This window comes from Nesoenas mayeri (genome assembly GCF_963082525.1).
Source record: "Nesoenas mayeri genome assembly, chromosome: 26".
Taxonomy (NCBI): Eukaryota; Metazoa; Chordata; class Aves; order Columbiformes; family Columbidae; genus Nesoenas; species Nesoenas mayeri.
Genome location: NC_137552.1, coordinates 6,456,197 through 6,468,499, shown reverse-complemented (window position 1 = coordinate 6,468,499; position 12,303 = coordinate 6,456,197).

The window sequence follows — 12,303 nt, the reverse complement described above, 5'->3', positions numbered from 1 at the left end:
CTAACCCTAACCCGAACCCTAACCTGAACCCTGACCATGACCTTGACCGTAACGCTGACCAGAACCCTAACATATGTTTAACCATAAGCCTAAACCTCACCATAGCCGTAACCTATGCCTAAACCTAACGCTAAGTTTAACGCTAAACCAACTCTAATTCTAACCCTAACTATAATCCTAACCCTAGCCCTAACCCTAACCCTAGCCGGAACCCTAGCCCTAACCTGATCCTGACCATAACGCTGACCAGAACCCTAACATATATTTAACCATAAGCCTAAACCTCACCATAGCCGTAACATAAGCCTAACCCTAATGCTAAGTCTGACGCTAAACCAACTCTAATCCTAACCCTAACTGTAATCCTAACCCTAGCCCTAACCCTAACCCTAACCAAACCCGGACCCTCACCATAACCATGACCCTAACGCAAACTTAATTTAACCATAACCCTAAACCTAAACCTAACACTAACCTAGGCCTAATCCTAATGCTAAGTCTAACCATAAAAAAACCCGAATCCTACCCCTAAGCCTAACCCTAAGCCTAAATGTAATCCTAACCCAAACCCTAACCCTAACCCGAACCCTAACCTGAACCCTGACCATGACCCTGACCGTAACGCTGACCAGAACCCTAACATATGTTTAACCATAAGCCTAAACCTCACGATAGCCGTAACCTATGCCTAACCCTAACGCTAAGTCTAACGCTAAACCAACTATAATCCTAACCCTAACTACAATCCTAACCCTAGCCCTAACCCTAACCCTAGCCGGAACCCTAGCCCTAACCTGACCATGACCATAACGCTGACCAGAACCCTAACATATGTTTAACCATAAGCCTAAACCTCACCATAGCCATAACCTAAGACTAACCCTAACGCTAAGTCTAACGCTAAACCAACTCTAATCCTAACCCTAACTACAATTCTAACCCTAGCCCTAACCCTAACCCTAACCAAACCCGGACCCTGACCATAACCATGACCCTAACCCAAACTTAATTTAACCATAACCCTAAACCTAAACCTAACACTAACCTAGGTCTAATCCTAATGCTAAGTCTAACCATAAAACAACCCGAATCCTACCCCTAAGCCTAACCCTAAGCCTAAATGTAATCCTAACCCAAACCCTAACCCTAACCCGAACACTAACCTGAACCCTGACCATGACCCTGACCGTAACGCTGACCAGAACCCTAACATATGTTTAACCATAAGCCTAAACCTCACCATAGCCGTAACCTATGCCTAACCCTAACGCTAAGTCTAACGCTAAACCAACTCTAATACTAACCCTAACTACAATCCTAACCCTAGCCCTAACCCTAACCCTAGCCGGAACCCTAGACCTAACCTGACCCTCACCATAAACATAACGCTGACCAGAACCCTAACATATGTTTAACCATAAGCCTAAACCTCACCATAGCCGTAACCTATGCCTAACCCTAACGCTAGGTCTAACGCTAAACCAACTCTAATCCTAACCCTAACTGTAATCCTAACCCTAGCCCTAACCCTAACCCTAACCAAATCCGGACCTTGACCATAACCCTGACCCTAACCCAAACGTAAGTTTAACCATAACCCTAAACCTAAACCTAACCCTAACCTAGGCCTAATCCTAATGCTAAGTCTAACCCTAAAACAACCCAAATACTACCCCTAAGCCTAACCCTAAGCCTAACTGTTACCCTAACCTGAACCCTAACCCTAACCCAAACCATAACCTGAACCCTGACCATGACCCTGACCGTAACGCTGACCAGAACCCTAACATATGTTTAACCATAAGCCTAAACCTCACCATAGCCTTAACCTATGCCTAACCCTAACGCTAAGTCTAACGCTAAACCAACTCTAATCCTAACCCTAACTACAATCCTAACCCTAGCCCTAACCCTAACCCTAGCCGGAACCCTAGCCCTAACCTGACCCTGACCATAAACATAACGCTGACCAGAACCCTAACATATGTTTAACCATAAGCCTAAACCTCACCATAGCCGTAACCTAAGACTAACCCTAACGCTAAGTCTAACGCTAAACCAACTCTAATCCTAACCCTAACTGTAATCCTAACCCTAGTTTTAACCCTAACCCTAACCAAACCCGGACCCTGACCATAACCCTGACCCTAACGCAAACGTAAGTTTAACCATAACCCTAAACCTAAACCTAACCCTAACCTAGGCCTAATCCTAATGCTAAGTCTAAACCTAAAACAACCCAAATCCTACCCCTAAGCCTTAATGTTAACCTAACCCAAACCCTAACCCTAACCCGAACCCTAACCTGAACCCTGACCATGACCTAGACCGTAACGCTGACCAGAACCCTAACATATGTTTAACCATAAGCCTAAACCTCACCATAGCCGTAACCTATGCCTAACCCTAACGCTAAGTCTAACACTAAACCAACTCTAATCCTAACCCTAACTATAATCCTAACATTAGCCCTAACCCTAATCCTAGTCGGAACCCTAGACCTAACCTGACCCTGACCATAACGCTGACCAGAACCCTAACATATGTTTAACGATAAGTCTAAACCTCACCATAGCCGTAACCTATGCCTAACCCTAACGCTAACTCTAACGCTAAACCAACTCTAATCCTAACCCTAACGGTAATCCTAACCCTAGCCCTAACCCTAACCCTAACCAAACCCGGACCCTGACCATAACCATGACCCTAACCCAAACTTAATTTAACCATAACCCTAAACCTAAACCTAACCCTAACCTAGGCCTAATCCTAATGCTAAGTCTAACCCTAAAACAACCCGAATCCTACCCATAAGCCTAACCCTAAGCCTAAATGTTACCTTAACCCGAACCCTAACCCTAACCCGAACCATAACCTGAACCCTGACCATGACCCTGACCGTAACGCTGACCAGAACCCTAACATATGTTTAACCGTAAGCCTAAACCTCACCATAGCCTTAACCTATGCCTAACCCTAACGCTAAGTCTAACGCTAAACCAACTCTAATCCTAACCCTAACTACAATCCTAACCCTAGCCCTAACCCTAACCCTAGCCGGAACCCTAGCCCTAACCTGACCCTGACCATAACGATAACGCTGACCAGAACCCTAACATATGTTTAACCATAACCTTAAACCTCACCATAGTCTTAACCTATGCCTAACCCTAACGCTAAGTCTAACGCTAAACCAACTCTAATCCTAACCCTAACTACAATCCTAACCCTAGCCCTAACCCTAACCCTAGCCGGAACCTTAGTCCTAACCTGACCCTGACCATAAACATAACGCTGACCAGAACCCTAACATATGTTTAACCATAAGCCTAAACCTCACCATAGCCGTAACCTAAGACTAACCCTAACGCTAAGTCTAACGCTAAACCAACTCTAATCCTAACCCCAACTGTAATCCTAACCCTAGCCCTAACCCTAACCAAACCCGGACCCTGACCATAACCCTGACCCTAACCCAAACGTAAGTTTAACCATAACCCTAAACCTAAACCTAACCCTAACCTAGGCCTAATCCTAATGCAAAGTCTAAACCTAAAACAACCCAAATACTACCCCTAAGCCTAACCCTAAGTCTAAATGTTACCCTAACCCGAACCCTAACCCTAACCCGAACCCTAACCTGAACCCTGACCATGACCCTGACCGTAACGTTGACCAGAACCCTAACATATGTTTAACCATAACCCTAAACCTCACCATAGCCGTAACCTATGCCTAACCCTAACGCTAAGTCTAACGCTAAACCAACTCTAATCCTAACCCTAACGGTAATCCTAACCCTAGCCCTAACCCTAACCCTAATCAAACCCGGACCCTGACCATAACCATGACCCTAACCCAAACTTAATTTAACCATAACCCTAAACCTAAACCTAACCTTAACCTAGGCCTAATACTAATGCTAAGTCTAACCTTAAAACAACCCGAATCCTACCCCTAAGCCTAAGCTTAAGCCTAAATGTAACCCTAACCTCAACACTAACTCTAACCCGAACCCTAACCTGAACCCTGACCATGACCTAGACCGTAACGCTGACCAGAACCCTAACATATGTTTAACCATAAGCCTAAACCTCACCATAGCCATAACCTAAGCCTAACCCTAACGCTAAGTCTAACGCTAAACCAACTCTAATCCTAACCCTAACTGTAATCCTAACCCTAGCCCTAACCCTAACCCTAACCAAACCCGGACCCTGACCATAACCCTGACCCTAACCCAAACGTAAGTTTAACCATAACCCTAAACCTAAACATAACCCTAACCTAGGCCTAATCCTAATGCTAAGTCTAACCCTAAAACAACCCGAATCCTACCCCTAAGCCTAACCCTAAGCCTAAATGTTACCCTAACCCGAACCCTAACCCTAACCCGAACCCTAACCTGAACCCTGACCATGACCCTAACCGTAACGCTGACCAGAACCTTAACATATGTTTAACCATAAGCCTATAACCTCGCCACAGCCGTGACCTATGCTTAACCCTAACGCTAAGTCTACCGCTAAACCGACTCTAATCCTAACCCTAACTATAATCCTAACCCTAGCCCTAACCCTAACCCTAGCCGGAACCCTAGCCCTAACCTGACCCTGACCATAACCATAACGCTGACCAGAACCCTAACATATGTTTAACCATAAGCCTAAACCTCACCATAGCCGTAACCTAAGACTAACCCTAACGCTAAGTCTAACGCTAAATCAACTCTAATCCTAAACCTAACTGTAATCCTAACCCTAGTTCTAACCCTAACCCTAACCAAACCCGGACCCTGACCATAACCCTGACCCTAACGCAAACGTAAGTTTAACCATAACCCTAAACCTAAACCTAACCCTAACCTAGGCCTAATCCTAATGCTAACTCTAACCCTAAAACAAGCCGAATCCTACCCCTAAGCCTAACCCTAAGCCTAAATGTTACCTTAACCCGAACCCTAACCCTAACCCGAACCATAACCTGAACCCTGACCATGACCCTGACCGTAACGCTGACCAGAACCCTAACATATGTTTAACCATAAGCCTAAACCTCACCATAGCCATAACCTAAGCCTAACTCTAACGCTAAGTCTAACGCTAAACCAACTCTAATCCTAACCCTAATTATAATCCTAACCCTAGCCGGAACCCTAGACCTAACCTGACCCTGACCATAACGCTGACCAGAACCCTAACATATGTTTAACCATAAGCCTAAATCTCACCATAGCCGTAACCTATGCCTAACCCTAACGCTAACTCTAACGCTAAACCAACTCTAATCCTAACCCTAACGGTAATCTTAACCCTAGCCCTAACCCTAACCCTAACCAAACCCGGACCCTGACCATAACCATGACCCTAACCCAAACTTAATTTAACCATAACCCTAAACCTAAACCTAACGCTAACCTCTGCCTAATCCTAATGCTATGTCTAACCCTAAAACACCCCAAATACTACCCCTAAGCCTAATCCTAAGCCTAAATGTAACCCTAACCTGAACCCTAACCCTAACCCGAACCCTAACCTGAACTCTGACCATGACCCTGACCGTAACGCTGACCAGAACCCTAACATATGTTTAACCATAAGCCTAAACCTCACCATAGCCATAACCTAAGCCTAACTCTAACGCTAAGTCTAACGCTAAACCAACTCTAATCCTAACACTAACTGTAATCCTAACCATAGCCCTAACCCTAACCCTAACCTAGGCCTAATCCTAATGCTAAGTCTAACCCTAAAACAAGCCGAATCCTACCCCTAAGCCTAACCCTAAGCCTAAATGTTACCCTAACCAGAACCCTAACCCTAACCCGAACCATAACCTGAACCCTGACGATGACCCTGACCATAACGCTGACCAGAATCCTAACATATGTTTAACCATAAGCCTAAACCTCACCATAGCCTTAACCCATGCCTAACCCTAACGCTAAGTCTAACGCTAAACCAACTCTAATCTTAACCCTAACTACAATCCTAATCCTAGCCCTAACCCTAACCCTAGCCGGAACCCTAGCCCTAACCTGACCCTGACCATAAACATAACGCTGAGCAGAACCCTAACATATGTTTAACCATAAGTCTAAACCTCACCATAGCCGTAACCTAAGACTAATCTTAACGCTAAGTCTAACGCTAAACCAACTCTAATCCTAACCCTAACTGTAATTTTAACCCTAGTTCTAACCCTAACCCTAACCAAACCCGGACCCTGACCATAACCCTGAACCTAACCCAAACGTAAGTTTAACCATAACCCTAAACCTAAACCTAACCCTAACCTAGGCCTAATCCTAATGCTAAGTCTAAACCTAAAACAACCCAAATCCTACCCCTAAGCCTAACCCTAAGCCTAAATGTTACCCTAACCCGAACCCTAACCCTAACCCGAACCCTAACCTGAACCCTGACCATGACCCTGACCGTAACGCTGACCAGAACCCTAACAAATGTTTAACCATAAGCCTAAACCTCACCATAGCCTTAACCTATGCCTAACCCTAACGCTAAGTCTAACGCTAAACCAACTCTAATATTAACCCTAACTATAATTCTAACCCTAGCCCTAACCCTAACCCTAGCCGGAACCCTAGCCCTAACCTGACCCTGACCATAAACATAACGCTGACCAGAACCCTAACATATGTTTAACCATAAGCCTAAATCTCACCATAGCCGTAACCTATGCCTAACCCTAACGCTAAGTCTAACGCTAAACCAACTCTAATCCTAATCCTAACGGTAATCCTAACCCTAGCCATAACCCTAAACCTAACCAAACCCGGACCCTGACCATAACCATGACCCTAACCCAAACTTAATTTAACCATAACCCTAAACCTAAACATAACTCTAACCTAGGCCTAATCCTAATGCTAAGTCTAAACCTAAAACAACCCAAATACTACCCCTAAGTCTAATCCTAAGCCTAAATGTAACCCTAACCTGAACCCTAACCCTAACCCGAACCCTAACCTGAACCCTGACCATGACCCTGACCGTAACGCTGACCAGAACCCTAACATATGTTTAACCATAAGCCTAAACCTCACCATAGCCGTAACCTAAGACTAACCCTAACGCTAAGTCTAACGCTAAACCAACTCTAATCCTAACCCCAACTGTAATCCTAACTCTAGCCCTAACCCTAACCCTAACCAAACCCGGACCCTGACCATAACCATGACCCTAACCCAAACTTAATTTAACCATAACCCTAAACCTAAACCTAACCCTAACCTAGGCCTAATCCTAATGCTAAGTCTAACCCTAAAACAAGCCGAATCCTACCCCTAAGCCTAACCCTAAGCCTAAATGTTACCTTAACCCGAACCCTGACCCTAACCCGAACCCTAACCTGAACCCTGACCATGACCCTGACCGTAACGCTGACCAGAACCCTAACATATGTTTAACCATAAGCCTAAACCTCACCATAGCCTTAACCTATGCCTAACCCTAACGCTAAGTCTAACGCTAAACCAACTCTAATCCTAACCCTAACTACAATCCTAACCTTAGCCCTAACCCTAACCCTAGCCGGAACCCTAGCCCTAACCTGACCCTGACCATAACGATAACGCTGACCAGAACCCTAACATATGTTTTACCATAACCTTAAACCTCACCATAGTCTTAACCTATGCCTAACCCTAACGCTAAGTCTAACGCTAAACCAACTCTAATCCTAACCCTAACTACAATCCTAACCCTAGCCGGAACCTTAGTCCTAACCTGACCCTGACCATAAACATAACGCTGACCAGAACCCTAACATATGTTTAACCATAAGCCTAAACCTCACCATAGCCGTAACCTAAGACTAACCCTAACGCTAAGTCTAACGCTAAATCAACTCTAATCCTAACCCCAACTGTAATCCTAACCCTAGCCCTAACCCTAACCAAACCCGGACCATGACCATAACCCTGACCCTAACCCAAACGTAAGTTTAACCATAACCCTAAACCTAAACCTAACCCTAACCTAGGCCTAATCCTAATGCTAAGTCTAAACCTAAAACAACCCAAATCCTACCCCTAAGCCTAACCCTAAGTCTAAATGTTACCCTAACCCGAACCCTAACCCTAACCCGAACCCTAACCTGAACCCTGACCATGACCCTGACCGTAACGTTGACCAGAACCCTAACATATGTTTAACCATAAGCCTAAACCTCACCATAGCCGTAACCTACGCCTAACTCTAACGCTAAGTCTAACGCTAAACCAACTCTAATCCTAACCCTAACTACAATCCTAACCCTAGCCCTAACCCTAACCCTAGCCGGAACCCTAGCCCTAACCTGACCCTGACCATAACCATAACGCTGACCAGAACCCTAACATATGTTTAACCATAAGCCTAAACCTCACCATAGCCGTAACCTATGCCTAACCCTAACGCTAAGTCTAACGCTAAACCAACTCTAATCCTAACCCTAACGGTAATCCTAACCCTAGCCCTAACCCTAACCAAACCCGGACCCTGACCATAACCATGACCCTAACCCAAACTTAATTTAACCATAACCCTAAACCTAAACATAACACTAACCTACGCCTAATCCTAATGCTAAGTCTAAACCTAAAACAACCCAAATACTACCTCTAAGTCTAACTCTAAGCCTAAATGTAACCCTAACCCTAACCCGAACCCTAACCTGAACCCTGACCATGACCCTGACCGTAACGCTGACCAGAACCCTAACATATGTTTAACCATAAGCCTAAACCTCACCATAGCCTTAACCTATGCCTAACCCTAACGCTAAGTCTAACGCTAAACCCACTGTAATCCTAACCCTAACTACAATCCTAACCCTAGCCCTAACCCTAACCCTAGCCGGAACCCTAGCCCTAACCTGACCCTGACCATAACGATAACGCTGACCAGAACCCTAACATATGTTTAACCATAACCTTAAACCTCACCATAGTCTTAACCTATGCCTAACCCTAACGCTAAGTCTAACGCTAAATCAACTCTAATCCTAACCCTAACTACAATCCTAACCCTAGCCGGAACCTTAGTCCTAACCTGACCCTGACCATAAACATAACGCTGACCAGAACCCTAACATATGTTTAACCATAAGCCTAAACCTCACCATAGCCGTAACCTAAGACTAACCCTAACGCTAAGTCTAACGCTAAACCAACTCTAATCCTAACCCCAACTGTAATCCTAACCCTAGCCCTAACCCTAACCCTAACCCGGACCCTGACCATAACCCTGACCCTAACCCAAACGTAAGTTTAACCATAACCCTAAACCTAAACCTAACCCTAACCTAGGCCTAATCCTAATGCTAAGTCTAAACCTAAAACAACCCAAATCCTACCCCTAAGCCTAACCCTAAGTCTAAATGTTACCCTAACCCGAACCCTAACCCTAACCCGAACCCTAACCTGAACCCTGACCATGACCCTGACCGTAACGTTGACCAGAACCCTAACATATGTTTAACCATAAGCCTAAACCTCACCATAGCCGTAACCTATGCCTAACCCTAACGCTACGTCTAACGCTAAACCAACTCTAATCCTAACCCTAACTATAATCCTAACCCTAGCCCTAACCCTAACCCTAGACGGAACCCTAGTCCTAACCTGACCCTGACCATAACGCTGACCAGAACCCTAACATATGTTTAACCATAAGTCTAAACCTCACCATAGCCGTAATTTATGCCTAACCCTAACGCTAAGTCTAACGCTAAACCAACTCTAATCCTAACCCTAACTGTAATCCTAACCCTAGCCCTAACCCTAACCCTAACCAAACCCGGACCCTGACCATAACCATGACCCTAACCCAAACGTAAGTTTAACCATAACCCTAAACCTAAACATAACACTAACCTACGCCTAATCCTAATGCTAAGTCTAACCCTAAAACAACCCGAATCCTACCCCTAAGCCTAACCCTAAGCCTAAATGTTACCCTAACCCGAACCCTAACCTGAACCCTGACCATGACCCTAACCGTAACGCTGACCAGAACCTTAACATATGTTTAACCATAAGCCTATAACCTCGCCACAGCCGTGACCTATGCTTAACCCTAACGCTAAGTCTAACGCTAAACCAACTCTAATCCTAACCCTAACTATAATCCTAACCCTAGCCCTAACCCTAACCCTAGCCGGAACCCTAGCCCTAAACTGACCTTGACCATAACCATAACGCTGACCAGAACCCTAACATATGTTTAACCATAAGCCTAAACCTCACCATAGCCGTAACCTAAGACTAACCCTAACGCTAAGTCTAACGCTAAATCAACTCTAATCCTAAACCTAACTGTAATCCTAACCCTAGTTCTAACCCTAACCCTAACCAAACCCGGACCCTGACCATAACCCTGACCCTAACCCAAACGTAAGTTTAACCATAACCCTAAACCTAAACCTAACCCTAACCTAGGCCTAATCCTAATGCTAAGTCTAAACCTAAAACAACCCAAATCCTACCCCTAAGCCTTAATGTTAACCTAACCCGAACCCTAACCCTAACCCGAACCCTAACCTGAACCCTGACCATGACCCTGACCGTAACGTTGACCAGAACCCTAACATATGTTTAACCATAAGCCTAAACCTCACCATAGCCGTAACCTATGCCTAACCCTAACGCTACGTCTAACGCTAAACCAACTCTAATCCTAACCCTAACTATAATCCTAACCCTAGCCCTAACCCTAACCCTAGCCGGAACCCTAGTCCTAACCTGACCCTGACCATAACGCTGACCAGAACCCTAACATATGTTTAACCATAAGTCTAAACCTCACCATAGCCGTAACTTATGCCTAACCCTAACGCTAACTCTAACGCTAAACCAACTCTAATCCTAACCCTAACGGTAATGCTAACCCTAGCCCTAACCCTAACCCTAACCAAACCCGGACCCTGACCATAACCATGACCCTAACCCAAACTTAATTTAACCATAACCCTAAACCTAAACATAACCCTAACCTATGCCTAATCCTAATGCTAAGTCTAACCCTAAAACAGCCCGAATCCTACCCCTAAGCCTAACCTTAAGCCTAAATGTAACCCTAATCTCAACACTAACCCTAACCCGAACCCTAACCTGAACTCTGATCATGACCTAGACCGTAACGCTGACCAGACCCCTAACATATGTTTAACCATAAGCCTAAACCTCACCATAGCCATAACTTAAGCCTAACTCTAACGCTAAGTCTAACGCTAAACCAACTCTAATCCTAACCCTAACTATAATCCTAACCCTAGCCCTAACCCTAACCCTAGCCAGAACCCTAGTCCTAACCTGACCCTGACCATAACCATAACGCTGACCAGAACCCTAACATATGTTTAACCATAAGCCTAAACCTCACCATACCCATAACCTAAGCCTAACCCTAACGCTAAGTCTAACGCTAAACCAACTCTAATCCTAACCCTAACGGTAATCCTAACCCTAGCCCTAACCCTAACCCTAACCAAACCCGGACCCTGACCATAACCCTGACCCTAAACCAAAAGTAACTTTAACCATAACCCTAAACCTAAACCTAACCCTAACCTAGGCCTAATCCTAATGCTAAGTCTAACCCTAAAACAACCCGAATCCTACCCCTAAGCCTAACCCTAAGCCTAAATGTTACCTTAACCCGAACCCTAACCCTAACCCGAACCATAACCTGAAACCTGACCATGACCCTAACCGTAACGCTGACCAGAACCCTAACATATGTTTAACCATAAGCCTAAATCTCACCATAGCCGTAACTCATGCCTAACCCTAACGTTAAGTCTAACGCTAAACCAACTCTAATCCTAAACCTAACGGTAATCCTAACCCTAGCCCTAACCCTAACCCTAACCAAACCCGGACCCTGACCATAACCATGACCCTAACCCAAACTTAATTTAACCATAACCCTAAACCTAAACATAACCCTAACCTAGGTCTAATCCTAATGATAAGTCTAAACCTAAAACAACCCAAATACTACCCCTAAGCCTAATCCTTAGTTTAAATGTAACCCTAACCTGAACCCTAACCCTAACCCGAACCCTAACCTGAACCCTGACCATGACCCTGACCGTAACGCTGACCAGAACCCTAACATATGTTTAACCATAAGCCTAAACCTCACCATAGCCGTAACCTATGCCTAACCCTAACGCTAATTCTAACGCTAAACCAACTCTAATCCTAACCCTAACTATAATCCTAACCCTAGCCCTAACCCTAACCCTAGCCCTAACCTGACCCTGACCATAACCATAACGCTGACCAGAACCCTAACA